We start from the raw sequence: 14,153 nt of genomic DNA, 5'->3' as shown, positions 1-14,153 counted from the left end.
GACTATCACGGTCCATCATTCATTTTCAATTTATTATAAAATTATCATATTATGCTCCACTTTTCCTCTCTATAGTGTGTATACGTAGTTGAATTATTAATTTTACAGCTTAAGGCCGCGTCTCACCATCAAATAATTTGATCAAACAGTTTGAGCAAACTTGACGTACTTGAGGAAGTACGTCAAAGTGACGTCACAATTGCAGTTTTTTTGAAATTCTACAAATCTGTGCTCTCACTATCAGTCTAGTTTGATCAAATTTTTTATATTGAGTTGTCTAACTTGTTTGTACTTTATTTAAAATTAAAATTTTTCATTATTATCCACAATGAACACTCAGGATGTGACGTCGCTAACTGTCACTTTCTTGTCACTTTCAGTTTGCTCAAACCAGTTTGATCAAATTATTTGATGGTGGGACGCGGCCTTTAGTTTCAGCTCCCTTCCAAGGCTGTGGCTGTGGCAAGACTTGGACGTGGTGGAAGGACAGAGTAATTGGTCTTGGTAGCTAATAATGTGAGGGGAGCACGACCGATGATGGGTATATAGTTGGACCTATGAGACAGTCCTACTAGTGTCCAGCTCTAGCACACCGGGTACGCGTCGGATACCGCCGTGGGACACTGAAACGCGCAGCAATCATTTCTAATTGCTGCGTCTTTCTTTAAAAAACTCCCATCTTGGTTTATCAACCCTTGGCGAAAATTTGAGGGCTTTAGGCCCTCAGTGCCACCTTCCAAGTCTGCGGCACAATTCACAGCCACCAATATTTCAGTCACCAGGACACCCTGGACAGGGTAAGCAGCTACACTCAGAAATACCAGGCGGTATACGAGCGTTGCTGCTACTGCATCCGGAGATAACCGCGACAAATCAAGAGGAGTAAACCTCGATAAAAAATTCGTGATCACAGGATGAATGGCTAAACGGAAGTAATCTTGAGCGGTATCCCCGTGAACTATCCGAAATAAAGGGGAAGAAATAACCTTAGCTGGATAAAGGAGCACTGTCAAGCCAGACTATAAAACTACCCAACTCGTGGGAATATGGATGAAGAAGAAATTACAATAAATATATATGAGTCAGAAGAAGAAAGTGAATTAATGAACAGGGGAACAAAAGATGATTTGGCGAAGAATAACCTCAGCGGTGACATCAATAAGGGAGACAGTAGCAAAAGTATGGCGTTGAACCTACTCTAGCATAGCAAGTACGACCCACATACAAATGTAGAGATCAAGAAAATGATTCGGAGATTGAACACAGCTACTGAGTGCTTGCATGGGAAAATGTAAAGGTACACAGAGAGACACAAACCTTGTTAATCATCTTCACTTTGAGAGATTAGTATTGTGCCGTCTACACAGCAGATTATTTAAGTTTTTTTTCTCCCATTTGGTTTCCTTTTTTAGTTCTTACTTTTTTATTATTTCATAAGATTTTATCCATGATCAGCTTGAACAATAAAGGAGTCGGGGAATTCCCCTGTCTTCTTCTTCTTCTTAACTCAGGCGAGACTCGTTCGTCTCTGGCACTTGGTCATAAGACCTTTGTACCAAACTCTGTTCTTCTCCTTAAACTTTAATAAGTCCTGTGGCCTCAACGAAGGCCAACAGTTTTCTTATTGGTAGTTTTAAGATCTCTTCTGATTTAAACCTCATTTGGCCAGTGAAGTTCTGCCTTACATCACCTTTTTTTCATCTTTAAAGAGGGGGGTCTGGAATCTTCAAAAGACCAGATCTCAGTCCAGAACGCCGCCTGACTGACCTTAGTGCAGGATTCATTCTTCGTAGCCCCAGCGATAGTTCTCGAGGTACTTTAAAAACGCTCTCTCGTCGCCGAGGCGACGCCGAATGCCTACCTGCTAAACCAGACCCTCCTCTGTCATCCAGAGCTCCGAAAGCGGAATGGCTACTGCAAGGTCGACATCGCTTCCGACGCACTTCACCTTCATTTATCCAAAGACTGTAAGCAAGGATACCAGTGGTGTCATGGTGCGGGAACGCGCGGGAACTCCGTTCCTGCACTGGTTAAGAAAAGAAAAAAAATAAATAGAGAATTTAGGTTTTGTAAACAAAAATTAGCAGTGCGTTCCGACACTGCTAATTTTGCCATGACACCACTGAAGGATACCCTTCCTTTTCCCCCCCTTTTTTTTTTAGAGCTTCTTTACCACAGTCTGTCTTATACAATCTAACTCACCTATTCGCCTCTCATCAAAACTTATTCTTCCTTCTACCTTCTACTTACAATATATTTCATCACCTAGCACACTGCAATGGCAGTATGTGTATGGCAGTCTCTTCTTCCATTTCGCACTTTTTGCACCATGTTCATTCACCTTACCTAGTTTGTGATTTCTTAAATGGCAATGTCCAGTCACCATTTCCACAGCAGAACCCCACATAGCAATGTAACAGGGATATTCAAGGTCAACGCACGTTTGCTAGTTCGCTCCCTGGCACGGGATGGCGATACTAGTCTAATTTCTGCAGATTTCTGCACGTTGTTCGTTCGCTCGTTCTGTCACCACTCACCAGAGTTGCCAGATTGGGGTATTTCCCCCCATTTTTGGGGTAATTTGAAAGCGTCTGGGGGAATTTTTATAAGCAGAAATGGTTGGGGGATTTTTTGGGGGAAGAATTAATGGTTGGGGGATTTTTGGGGGAAGAATTATGGATAATTTTAACGCTCATGGTAAATTAAATTTGTGAATGTACATAGAAAGAACTGTATATTGTACTCTCATATAATCGAAGATGATAGAACATATGAATTATTTCAGCGCCCTCTGTTGATAAGTAGTATAATTTTGGTTTACTGTTCTCTACATTTGAGTACTACCGTGTATTACTCGTACTACTACCCACATAACAATTTCATGTTCTTAGTAGATTCATAGAACATACTTTTCAGAAAAAGTATATACTGAGAATGTGCGTAATTACCATTGCGAATGTGCAGAGCAGATACTGAGTATATACTACATTACAGTACTTAAACGTTCTATGTATATACTTAGAATGTACTACCGCACTTCTTTTCAGTATATACCAAGAATGTTCTTTTTAGAACATTCCAAGGACATGCTATAAACCTTCTATGTGTATACTTAGAACATACTACCGCACATCTTTTTAGTTTATACCAAGAAGGTACTTTTTAGAATATTCCAAGGAAGTGCTATAAACCTTCTATTTATATACTAAGAACGTACTACCGCACATCTTTGTATGGGAAGAATATTATATTTTTAAGAATATTCTAAGAAAGTGCTATCAAGTGCTATATTGCTTAGAAGTATGTTTTCAGCATCACCTAAACTCATCTTAGGTTCTACTGGTTCTACCAAATATCTATTTACATATTTTAATTGCAAATGAGAATGTAGTTAGTACCTACATTCTACAATACCTATTACTTAAAAAGTAAGTACATACCTATTTATAAATTTTAGTTATTTATATAAATCATTATATAATATTTAGCTAAACTAAACTATGCATAATAAGTAACTAAAATTTATATAATACTTATATGTACTTACCTATTTAAGTAATATTGAGTTATCAAAATAGATTATATATGTATTTTGAAGCACCGCAAACAAAATAAACAGATTATGTATGTTCTTTAGTCCTAGTACTACATCATTCGCCTTCATCCTTAACACTGCATAGTATAGATCCATAGATGATACAAATAATGAAATAATGCCTGTTTTCTTTTTCATATTTTTCGGTTTTTTCCTATCCCTGATCCATTCAGGTAAGAATAGAAATGGTCAGAATATGGGGGGGGGGGGGGGGGGTTATGAATGTATTAGGTGTTTTCGTGGAGCACGTCCTGAACGTGTTCAGAGGAAGAACGCTTGCGCATTAGAATTTTGGCTGTTCGCGGTGTTGAAAAATCCTCCTCTGAATAAAAAGTTCTCTGTTCGCGGAGCGCAACAACTTGTCCTGAACGTATTCGGAATGCGTTCAACAAGTTCTGGGATTAAAGAGAGGATTTATTGTCCGCACATGTGCAGAAGTTGATTTGACGAATTTATTTATTTTCGAGATTCGAGATTGTATTTCTAACCTAACAAGTTTAAAATTTTGAATTGTTGTGTTATCATACAAATGTTGTAAAAGGTAAGGTTTTTTAAATTGTATTATGTATTTCAGTTTCTTATTTTTAAAAACTTTTTAGATGATGAACCTCAGTTCAAGTGATGAAGATTTGGAAGAGATTGTAGGACTTTTAAATGTTCCAAAAAATGCAAATTTTTTTGAGGAAACTGTGCAACAATTTAATAACCAACAATTTATACAGAATTTTAGATTAAGTAGAGACTTAGCTGTAGATTTGGCAAATAAGTATGAAAGATCTCATTTCCACAATATTATGTAAAATTACTTTTCCTGTTTTGGAGTGTTGTTTGTATGGAGACGTTTGTCCTAGCGTAGATAAAGATAAAAGAATAAGGTTAGGCAATTGGCATAGGCAACCCAAAAAACATCCGGAAATTGTTCGTGCAGAAACAAATTCAGAATATATTCCGAGACACGCTTGCGCATATATTTGTATCCGGGTTAAGTTCAGAATACATTCAGGATGTGCTCCACGAAAACACCTATTTGTGGAATAACAAAATCGGTGGTCAGTGTTGCCAAACGGAGAGAAATTTCCCTTTTTGCGGGAATTTTCAACATAAACGGTGATAAAGGGAAAAAGTTAACTCAAAAGGGAATTATTGTTCCAGTCCAAATTGTAAAATATTAAGAAAAAATCAAAATATTTGAAAATAATTCAACATATCTTCTCAGATTTTGTAAACAGGAGGGAAGTTTTTTTTATAAAAGTGGGAATTTTTAAGGTAAGTTGACGGAAAAAGCTTACTCGACGGTTGGCAACGCCAAATCCTTTGGTTGCTTTGGTTGTGCAGTTTGGCACGTTTTGGTTCTGCGAAATGGTCTATTGAATTGAATGTACCTAAATTCAAATTCCAAGGATGTAAAAATACTAATGATTCATGATAAACTCGAAATGGTAAAGTCATTTTAATTATGAAAACGAATTTTTAATAGTATCTATGTAAACGTTAATACAATTAATGTTTAAACTTTTTTACCCTACAAAAATTTTGAAATGAAATTCGTCCAATACTACCTACATACATAAATTTTATTAATTATGTATTCTAAAAAATAACGAAGTTGATAATATGTAAGGCTAATATTATACTTCCTACACATACAAATTATTTTTAAGATATTTTAAAAGTATCTACTTATAAGTATGTGTTAAGAATGTACTTATAAGTATGTGTTAAGAATATTCGATAAAGGTATATTCTAAGAATAAACTTTTACGAATATTCCGAGATCCTACGTACACGAATATACTTAGTATATTCGGTACGAGAATATACCTTGAAGTATATACAAAGAACATGAAATTTAGAATGTTTTTTAAGGTAGATGCTATGCTTGTACTACACATATACTAAAAAGAATATACTCCGACGAATGTTGGTAGGATATGCTTAGAACATGATGCGAACATCATTGTTATGTGGGTACTGCTATTAATTCATTAGCTTTGTTTGCGGAGACAGTCCATGACTGGTTTCTGACTGATTCGCATGCGTAGTTCCGTTTTTAAGGGCTTGAAAACGGAACTGCGCATGCGTATGAGTCAGAAACTAGTCATGGACTGTCTCCGCGAACAAAGCTATTAAAATGCGGCAAAAATTTAAATTTGGGGGATTTGAGCTTCAATTTGGGGGAATTTTAGTTTAAAAGTGGGGGATTTAGAAAATCGCATCTGGCAACTCTGCCACTCACTGTCACTTTCGTTTCGTTGTGTTTTCATTTCCTTGAGAAAAATACGACGCCATATTTATTTGTTTTATTTTTTAATAAATAGCGTTTAAATAGTGCATCCAACAACAAAAAGTGTAAAGTGAATTACAGCAGTTGTGTTTTATTCCAAATGTATACAATTTTGGTGTGGTTTAAACTGATGAATAAATAATATTGTGTAAATATACAGGGTGTCCCGAAAAGATTGGTCATAAATTATACCACAGATTCTGGGGTCAAAAATAGGTTGATTGAACCTCACTTAGTTATATACAATAGTGCACACAAAAAAAGTTACAGCCTTTTGAAGTTACAAAATGAAAATGGATTTTTTTCATATATCGAAAACTCTCAGAGATTTTTTATTGAAAATGGGTGCATTCAGCAGACACAATCGCTAACTAATCGATTAGTGATTTTCTGCTGAATGCCACATAAATTGTGACATGCAGCATGTAAATCACAAATCGATTACTAATCGATTACTTAGCGATTGCGTCTGCTGAATGCACCCAATGAACATGTGGCATTTTTATCGCAGCAACATCTTAAAAAAAAATGTAAGTAAAATTTGCACACCCCATAAAAATTTTATGGGGGTTTTGTTCCCTTAAACCCCCCCAAACTTTTGTGTACGTTCCAATTAAATTATTATTGTGGCACCATTAGTTAAAAACATTATTTTAAAAACTTTCTTTCCCCTTAGTACGTTTTCGATAAGCCAGTGTTTATCGAGATATTTTGAATATTTGTCGAATCCACCACATATTTGTATATGGTTAAGTACGATTATTGAGACCTGTTAATAATCTGAAAATTTATTTATAATTTACATTTTTAGGTATATTTTGAAAAAGAAGCTACATGTCGATAAAAGGTGACTTATGAAAAAAAGACTAAGAGGCAAAAGTTTTAAAAACACTGTGTTTAACTAATGGTACCACAATAATAGTTTAATTGGAACGTACACAAACATTTGGGGGGTTTAAAGGAACAAAACCCCCATAAAATGTTTACGTAAATATATTGAAAAAGAAGCAGCATCTCAATAAAAACTGGCTTATCGAAAAAATACTAGGAGGCAAAAAAGTTTTAAAAACGTTGTGTTTAACTAATGGTACCACAATAATGAATTAATTGGAACGTACACAAAAGTTTGGGGGGGGGGGGGGGGGTTTAAGGGAACAAAATTCCCATAAATTTTTTATGGGGTGGACAAATTTCACTACAATTTTGTTTTAAGATGTTTCTACCATAAGAATAATATATGTCCATTTTCAATAAAAAATCTTTAATAGTTTTCGATATATTGAAAAAAATCGATTTTCATTTTGTAACTTCAAATGGCTGTAACTTTTTTTATGAGCACATTTGTACTAAGGTAAGTTAGGTCACTGGCGGATCCAGGGGGGTGTCACGGGGGTCATGACCCCCCCATAATTGTAAACCCACGTATCCTAAGGTTGTTAAGACTAAGTGACCTTGCATCAGAGATAGGTAATTAAATCACCCTCAAGACCCATGACCCCCCCCCCCATTCAAAATTTCTGGATCCGCCACTGAGTTAGGTTCAATCGAACTATTTTTGATCCCGTAATGTGTGGTATAATTTATTACCAATCTTTTCGGGACACCCTGTATATTATGTGTAATAAGGTAGTTGTGTTTTAAGTTTTTACATTGATAATTGATAACAAACATATTTTATGAACATACATACATATAAACATTTTTATAAATAAAGATTGTATTCTATGTTTTATTCTTTAATTTTTTAACCACTTTGGCATTTTAATGTAATGGAAAATAAATGTAACCTCAAAATAACACAAGAAAATCCAAATAGTATACGAATTAAATATAAACGTTGATTGATAAATACATACAGGTATATTTTTATCAATCAACGATATAAATATTATCGTATAGGATAAGGATTTTGTTTTCTTTTGTTATTTTAAGATTATATTGATTATCCTTTACATTAAAATGAGTTCTCAATCCCAGTTAATTTTACAGGTCTTTTGAATTTACCGCCATATGGCATATAGTTACGCTCCCGACCACTGGCTGATGCCAATCGTCGTTTCACTCGTTAACACGGAACTTGCATTGCTAACCATTTCAGTGACCGTTTTGATCTCTAGTTTGTTGAGGTTCATCAAACTGTTTGAGAGTTTTTTATCAATACATATTCTCGATTATTTTTTTAGTCTGGATTTGCTCTTGAGTGGTTCTCCATTTATTTTGATGATTCTTTATGTCATTTCTGAACCTCGTTTTTCATAGCATCTTTAGTGATGCTTCCCCTCTCTTATCCCATTGCCAACTTCAATTGGGTCAGTTGGTTCTTCACCTACTTTACTTTTATTGTGTTGTTCTGGTAGATATTTTCGACCGTTTTAATTATAATTAAGGTATTTCTAGTCTAGGAGGTGTTAGTAGACGGTCAAAAGGGGAGGAGTGCAAAAATATGCAAAAGGATTAAAGCGAGGAACGGTGTTTTGGAAATATCACCAACTACTTAAAGACAAAATCTGAACAAAAAAAAAAACAAAGACAAAAATATATAAATTAGCAATTAGACCGGTAATAGCATATTATGGCGCGGAAGTAATATCTTGCGAAGAAAAACTAAGAAAATTAAGAATAATTGAAAGAAAAATTATGAGGTAGAATTCACAGCCCAATAAAGATAGGAACCGAAGGGGAAGATATAGTAAAATGTATTAAAGCACATTGACTGAGATGGTTTGGACACATACAAAGAAGAGAAGAGACCAAAAGGAAGATCAAAAATAAAGAAAAGGCCAATTGCCAAATTGGAAAAATGAAGAGAAAAGATTCAGGACCAGAAAGAGTGAATTAAAAGAGCAGACGGAATATTGAGCGACCTATATTCTACCTAGAGTCATCGGTCTCTATAACATATACAGTCGGAAAAATGAAAGAATACCCATGAACGATCACATCAGTCACTTATTTTGTCTTTGCTATCTTTTTCTATGACAAACGTTTGTTATTTATAGAAAAACACAGCAAATACAAAATAAGTGATTAGTCCAGAAAGCCACTGCGCATCCGCTAAGAAAAATATTCTAATTCGGATTTTTTGCACAATCTTACTTAAAAAGGACTCCTTTTAACAAATTTGCATGTTGCCAGGACCAAAAGGTGGTCAAAAGTTTTTTAAACGTTTTTTTTTGTTTTTTTCCTAAAATTATTTTTTTTGCATGGAAAAAGTTTTTTTAGGTTTTTTGAATCATTCCAAACAGAAAAGGTCTTTAGTAACTTTTTTCTAAAATGATAGTTTTTGACATATAAGCGATTAAAAATTGAAAAATTGCGAAATCGGCCATTTTTAACCCTCAAAAACTATGTGAAAAACTAAAAATTTGAATGTTGCCAAGGTAGGTACATATTATTTAAACATCGATTGATGAAATCCCGAAGAGTTTTTTGCAATACAATATTCAAAACTCCTTTGTTTTTTAATTGCTAATCAAGCGTGTGCGACACTATTTTCCACCGACAGTATGGTGCAAATGAAAGGAATAAATTCATTATTTCGTAAACCGGCGACTTTTAGGAAAAATCCCGAAACAGGTCGATTTTTATTTTTAAATTATGATATTGTGGCATATATGGTATACTAGTGACGTCATCCGTCTGGGCGTGATGACGTAATCGATGATTTTTTTAAATGAGAATAGGGGTCGTGAGGTAGCTCATTTGAAAGGTTCTTCAATTCTCTATTCAGTAATGTAATTATTTACATAATCATTTATACAGTCCTTCTACTTCTTTTTTTGTCAAATAATTTAATTTAATAAAAATTTTTTGGACACCCTGTATAAATAATTATGTAAATGATTATATTACTGAATAGAGAATTGAAGAACCTTTCAAATGAGCTAGCACACGACCCCTATTCTCATTTAAAAAAAAATCATCGATTATGCCATCACGTCCAGATGGATGACGTCACTAGTATACCATATATGCCACAATATCATAACTTAAAAATAAAAATAGACCTGTTTCGGGATTTTTCCTTAAAGTCGCCGGTTTACGAAATAACGAATTTATTCCTTTCATTTGCACCATACTGTCGGTGGAAAATAGTGTCGCGCACGCTTGATTAGCAATTAAAAAACAAAGGAGTTCTGAATATTGTATTGCAAAAAACTCTTCTGGATTTCATCAATCGATGCTTAAAGAATATCTACCTACCTTGACAACATTCAAATTTTCAGTTTTTCACATAGTTTTTCAGGGTTAAAAATGGCCGATTTCGCAATTTTTCAATTTTTAATCGCTTATATGTCAAAAACTATCAATTTTAGAGAAAAGTCACTAAAGACCTTTTCTGTTTGGAATGATCCAAAAAACCTAAAATAACTTTTTTCCATGCAAAAAAAATAATTTTAGGAAAAAACAAAAAAAAAACGTTTAAAAAATTATTGACCACCTTTTGGTCCTGGCAACATGCAAATTTGTTAAAAGGAGTTCTTTTTAAGTAAGATTGTGCAAAAAATCTGAATTAGAATATTTTCCCTAGCGGATGCGCAGTTGCTTTCTGGACTAGATTGATGTGATCGTTCATGGGTATTCTCTCACTTTTCCGACTGTAGATATACTAAATAATAATAATTCTTGTAGGTAAACATATGATCTCTTATTATTTTTATGATAAAAAATAAGTTTATCTTGAATTCTTAACAATTTTCTGATTAATTTTAAACTTTTCTTCTATAAGTGTCTCAAATTTCTAATATGTAGCCCTGTTAATCTAGCTAAGAACCTTTCATCGACAATCAGAGTCGTCCAGTCCGACAGCAGAAAATTCATTAATATTAATATTTACTCCGCATAGCTGTGCTCAGACATTGTTTAATAAATCAAATCTGTTGTAATGAAGAGAAATATTGGCTTCTCAACAACTAAAAAGCAATTAAGAAGATTAATATTGCAGATCCAGGATCGGGTAAACATGACATTAATCTAGTAGAAGTATCATGTTTGGCAGACAACAGTCCACGTCCTTTTGAAAACATACATTATCTTTATCTAATGTTATTTAATGATAGCCACATTAGTGTAATATAGGTTCATAAAAAGGAAATAATGCAATGTAATTGAACTTTTAATGTATGAAAAGTACCTACATAATACAAGAATTCAGTGGCCTAACAAAATCTGTCGCCCCCCCCGCAGAATTGGAAATGGGCCCCTTGAAAAATTACTAAATGCAACGTGTGTCACAAAACTAGACCAATTGTGTAAATAAACAATGCTTATATTATGTGTTATAGCCCAGTAAATGAACGTGAAATGCGGCGATATCCTGTAATTTTCAATGCAACAACAAACTCAATGCAGTATTTTTTGAGGGACTTAAGATATGTTTGGGGTGCATGAAGTCTACACCAAATTTGGCAATCTTGGCAGAGTCTGCCCAAATAGACCTAGAACATAGAAGATTATTGTTAGCCTCTAAATTTTTAAGTAAAATCATCATTATTGAGAATCATCCCATAATATTACTCCTAATTGAAATACGTAAAAGACTTATAAACAAACCTAATTTTTATACAAGGCATAATGTACCATACTTGGTTTCGGCATTAGAATATTTTTTTCCATATTTTAAAAAAATATACAAAAGCCCAAATTTTCCATGCTATGAATTAGACTATGATACACTAATGAATCCACTTCCAATTCTAAATTGTAATATCAAAAAATATGACCCGATGATTAAAGAAAAATTCCTTATGACTACTGAACAATATGGGAAAGACCATACCTTTATATATACTGATGCCTCAAAAAACAAAGAAAGGGTAGGTTTTGGGATATGCATCCCGAGCATTGAATATAATTTCTCCTCAAGACTTCCTGGAGCTCTAAGCATAAGCAAAGCAGAGAGTATAGCAATACATCAAGCGGTGGAAGTCGCAACTACAAAACATCTAAAGAAAGCTATAATATTTTCTGATTCGCTCAATGCAATAACCAATATTAAAACATGTAACATATCTGCTTCAGCAGATATAAGGGCCCTAAAAACAAAGAAACTTATATCTTCAGCCAATGAGAATGGTACCAAAATTCTCCTTTCCTGGATACCTGGACACTCTAATATATTTGGTAACACCCAGGCTGACATACTGGCAAAAATAGGAAGAGACCTGAATGTACCCATGGAAGTACAACTGAATTCCCAGGATGCCCTATCAATCATCAGAGGAAAAATTACAAAAGAGTACCAAGAAAAATGGAAATCTTTAGTCCAGAAGAAGACTTCGCAATACAAAACAATTCAAGACTTCTTTCCTACAAAACCTTGGTATTCAAATTTTCCATATAGAAATAGAAGACACACTATATACCACCATCATTAGAATGCGCACAGGCCATTGTTTAACAAAACAACATCTGTATAAAATGAATATAAAAGATAATCCTTTTTGTGAATGTGGTCGTCTCGAGGATCTAAACCACATCTTTTTTGAATGCCCGATTAATGTGATTCCTAATTTTGATATATACACAAAATTTATTTCCATGAACTTCAAAACACCGCTCTCTATATACAATATTCTAAGTTCCTTAACGGAAGAATCAGTCAATGTAATTATGCGTTTTCTTGCAATTAACCAAATAAGCTTATAAACTGCAATGCGTTTTCTAGCAATTAACAAAATAAGCTTACAAATTGCAAGGCTCAACTGTTTATATGTATCCGTGTTATATTATGTTGCTGTTTGTCATTTAATTTATGTTTTAATTTTTAATCATACTTAACCTGACCCAATTAATCTCATTTAATTATAATCATCACACCTCATCAAAAGCTTCCTTACAAGAACATAGTCAGCGATTTTGGTATGGCTTAGAGCCAGACTACGTCAAGATCGCTTATAAATCGTGCTGGTAATCGCCTTGCAGCGAAACCAAAAACAAAAAAGAAGAAAAATGTCACCACCGAAGTGGTCCAGTCAATACTACTTTTTGAGTTATTTACGAGTGAAAATATTCAACATTGTTCAACAAAAAAACACGTTTTCAGGCGGGTTTTCGCATATAACTCAAAAAGTAAGTACCTATTCGTAAGTAAGTAGCAAAAATGTAGCTTATACAAAAATGAAGTCTATCGACCAAGTAAATGCAAATTTGTAGCTCATGAAGAATTGTTCTTATTTGTCAAATTCCAAATCGAATATTTCAACATGAAATAACCAAAAAATGGAGCACTTTTTGGGGAAAACTCATTAAAATTTTTTAGTATTTAAAATAAGTTTTAGGTATTTTTACCTTTTATAAAAATTTCTATCATCAAAACTAATCGAGTAAGGTACTTTCAAAATACAGGTAAAGTCTTTTTTGGTAAACAAAAATTGTTAAAATCTCCCCCTATTTAGCACCTCAAATGAAACTAATCATTACCGCTTTAAAAATTACTTAACTTTTTTTTTAAATGACCTGTAAGTTTCACCGGTTTAAAGTGCTTATTTTAGAATGGGTTTTATTTGAAAGGGCTCTAACGAATCACTAATTACGAGTGTATGCAAATTGTGAACAGCCATATCTTAAACAATTTTTGTTTTCCAGAAAAACAAAATAAAACTAAAATATTTATAAAAGAGCAAAACCTACATTTATTTACTCTTTGAGATTTTTCGTATCACTGATACAGGGCGAATCCAAGACCGATTTTCGGGGGGGGGGGGGAGACATGAACTTTTTTTATGATATATGCATAGCTTACTTAGGTTACCTCACACTTTACCTCGTTCAGCACAACCTTCACTACCGTTCAGCACAAAGATAAAACATTTTCCTCGTAGGAAGCGAGATACGTGTTTAAAACAAAAGCATTTGAACTGCAAATTTTAAATTTATATTATTGTAAATTCTCGAGGGGACGGCTCTCTGAGCCCCCTCGAACTTTGAGCGTAACTCGCTTAGTTTTGATGCTAGAAGCTTGCTATAAAATGCGATAAAAATGCTATAAAAAATAGAAATAAAGCTCTTTTTAGACATTAAGAAAAGTTTCAATGAGTTTTCCCCGAAAAGTGATTCGTTTGTATGCTATTTCACGTTGAAATATTCGATTTAAAATTGAACGAATATTTTCATGAGCTACAATCTTTTTTTACTGTGTCGATAGACTTTGTTTTTTATAAGCTACATTTTTGCTAAAAATATTTTTTCGATAATTTTTCGATAATATTATTTTGACTCATTTTTTGAGTTATTTGCGAAAAACCGCCTGAATATGTGGTTTTTTGTTGAAAA

General features: G+C 33.8%; 1 long non-coding RNA gene across 1 annotated transcript; it reads left to right on the top strand.

Annotated features, from left to right (window-relative positions):
* Positions 1 to 3,834: 3,834 nt before the first annotated feature.
* On the top strand, positions 3,835 to 4,411 carry LOC126882966 (uncharacterized). Its single transcript, XR_007697434.1, has 2 exons — positions 3,835 to 4,136; positions 4,195 to 4,411. It is a non-coding gene; the product is annotated as an uncharacterized LOC126882966 (long non-coding RNA).
* Positions 4,412 to 14,153: the final 9,742 nt, after the last annotated feature.

Source organism: Diabrotica virgifera, chromosome 4 (genome assembly GCF_917563875.1).
Source record: "Diabrotica virgifera virgifera chromosome 4, PGI_DIABVI_V3a".
In the NCBI taxonomy this organism is placed as follows: Eukaryota; Metazoa; Arthropoda; class Insecta; order Coleoptera; family Chrysomelidae; genus Diabrotica; species Diabrotica virgifera.
This window is presented reverse-complemented; position numbering and strand designations above follow the sequence as displayed.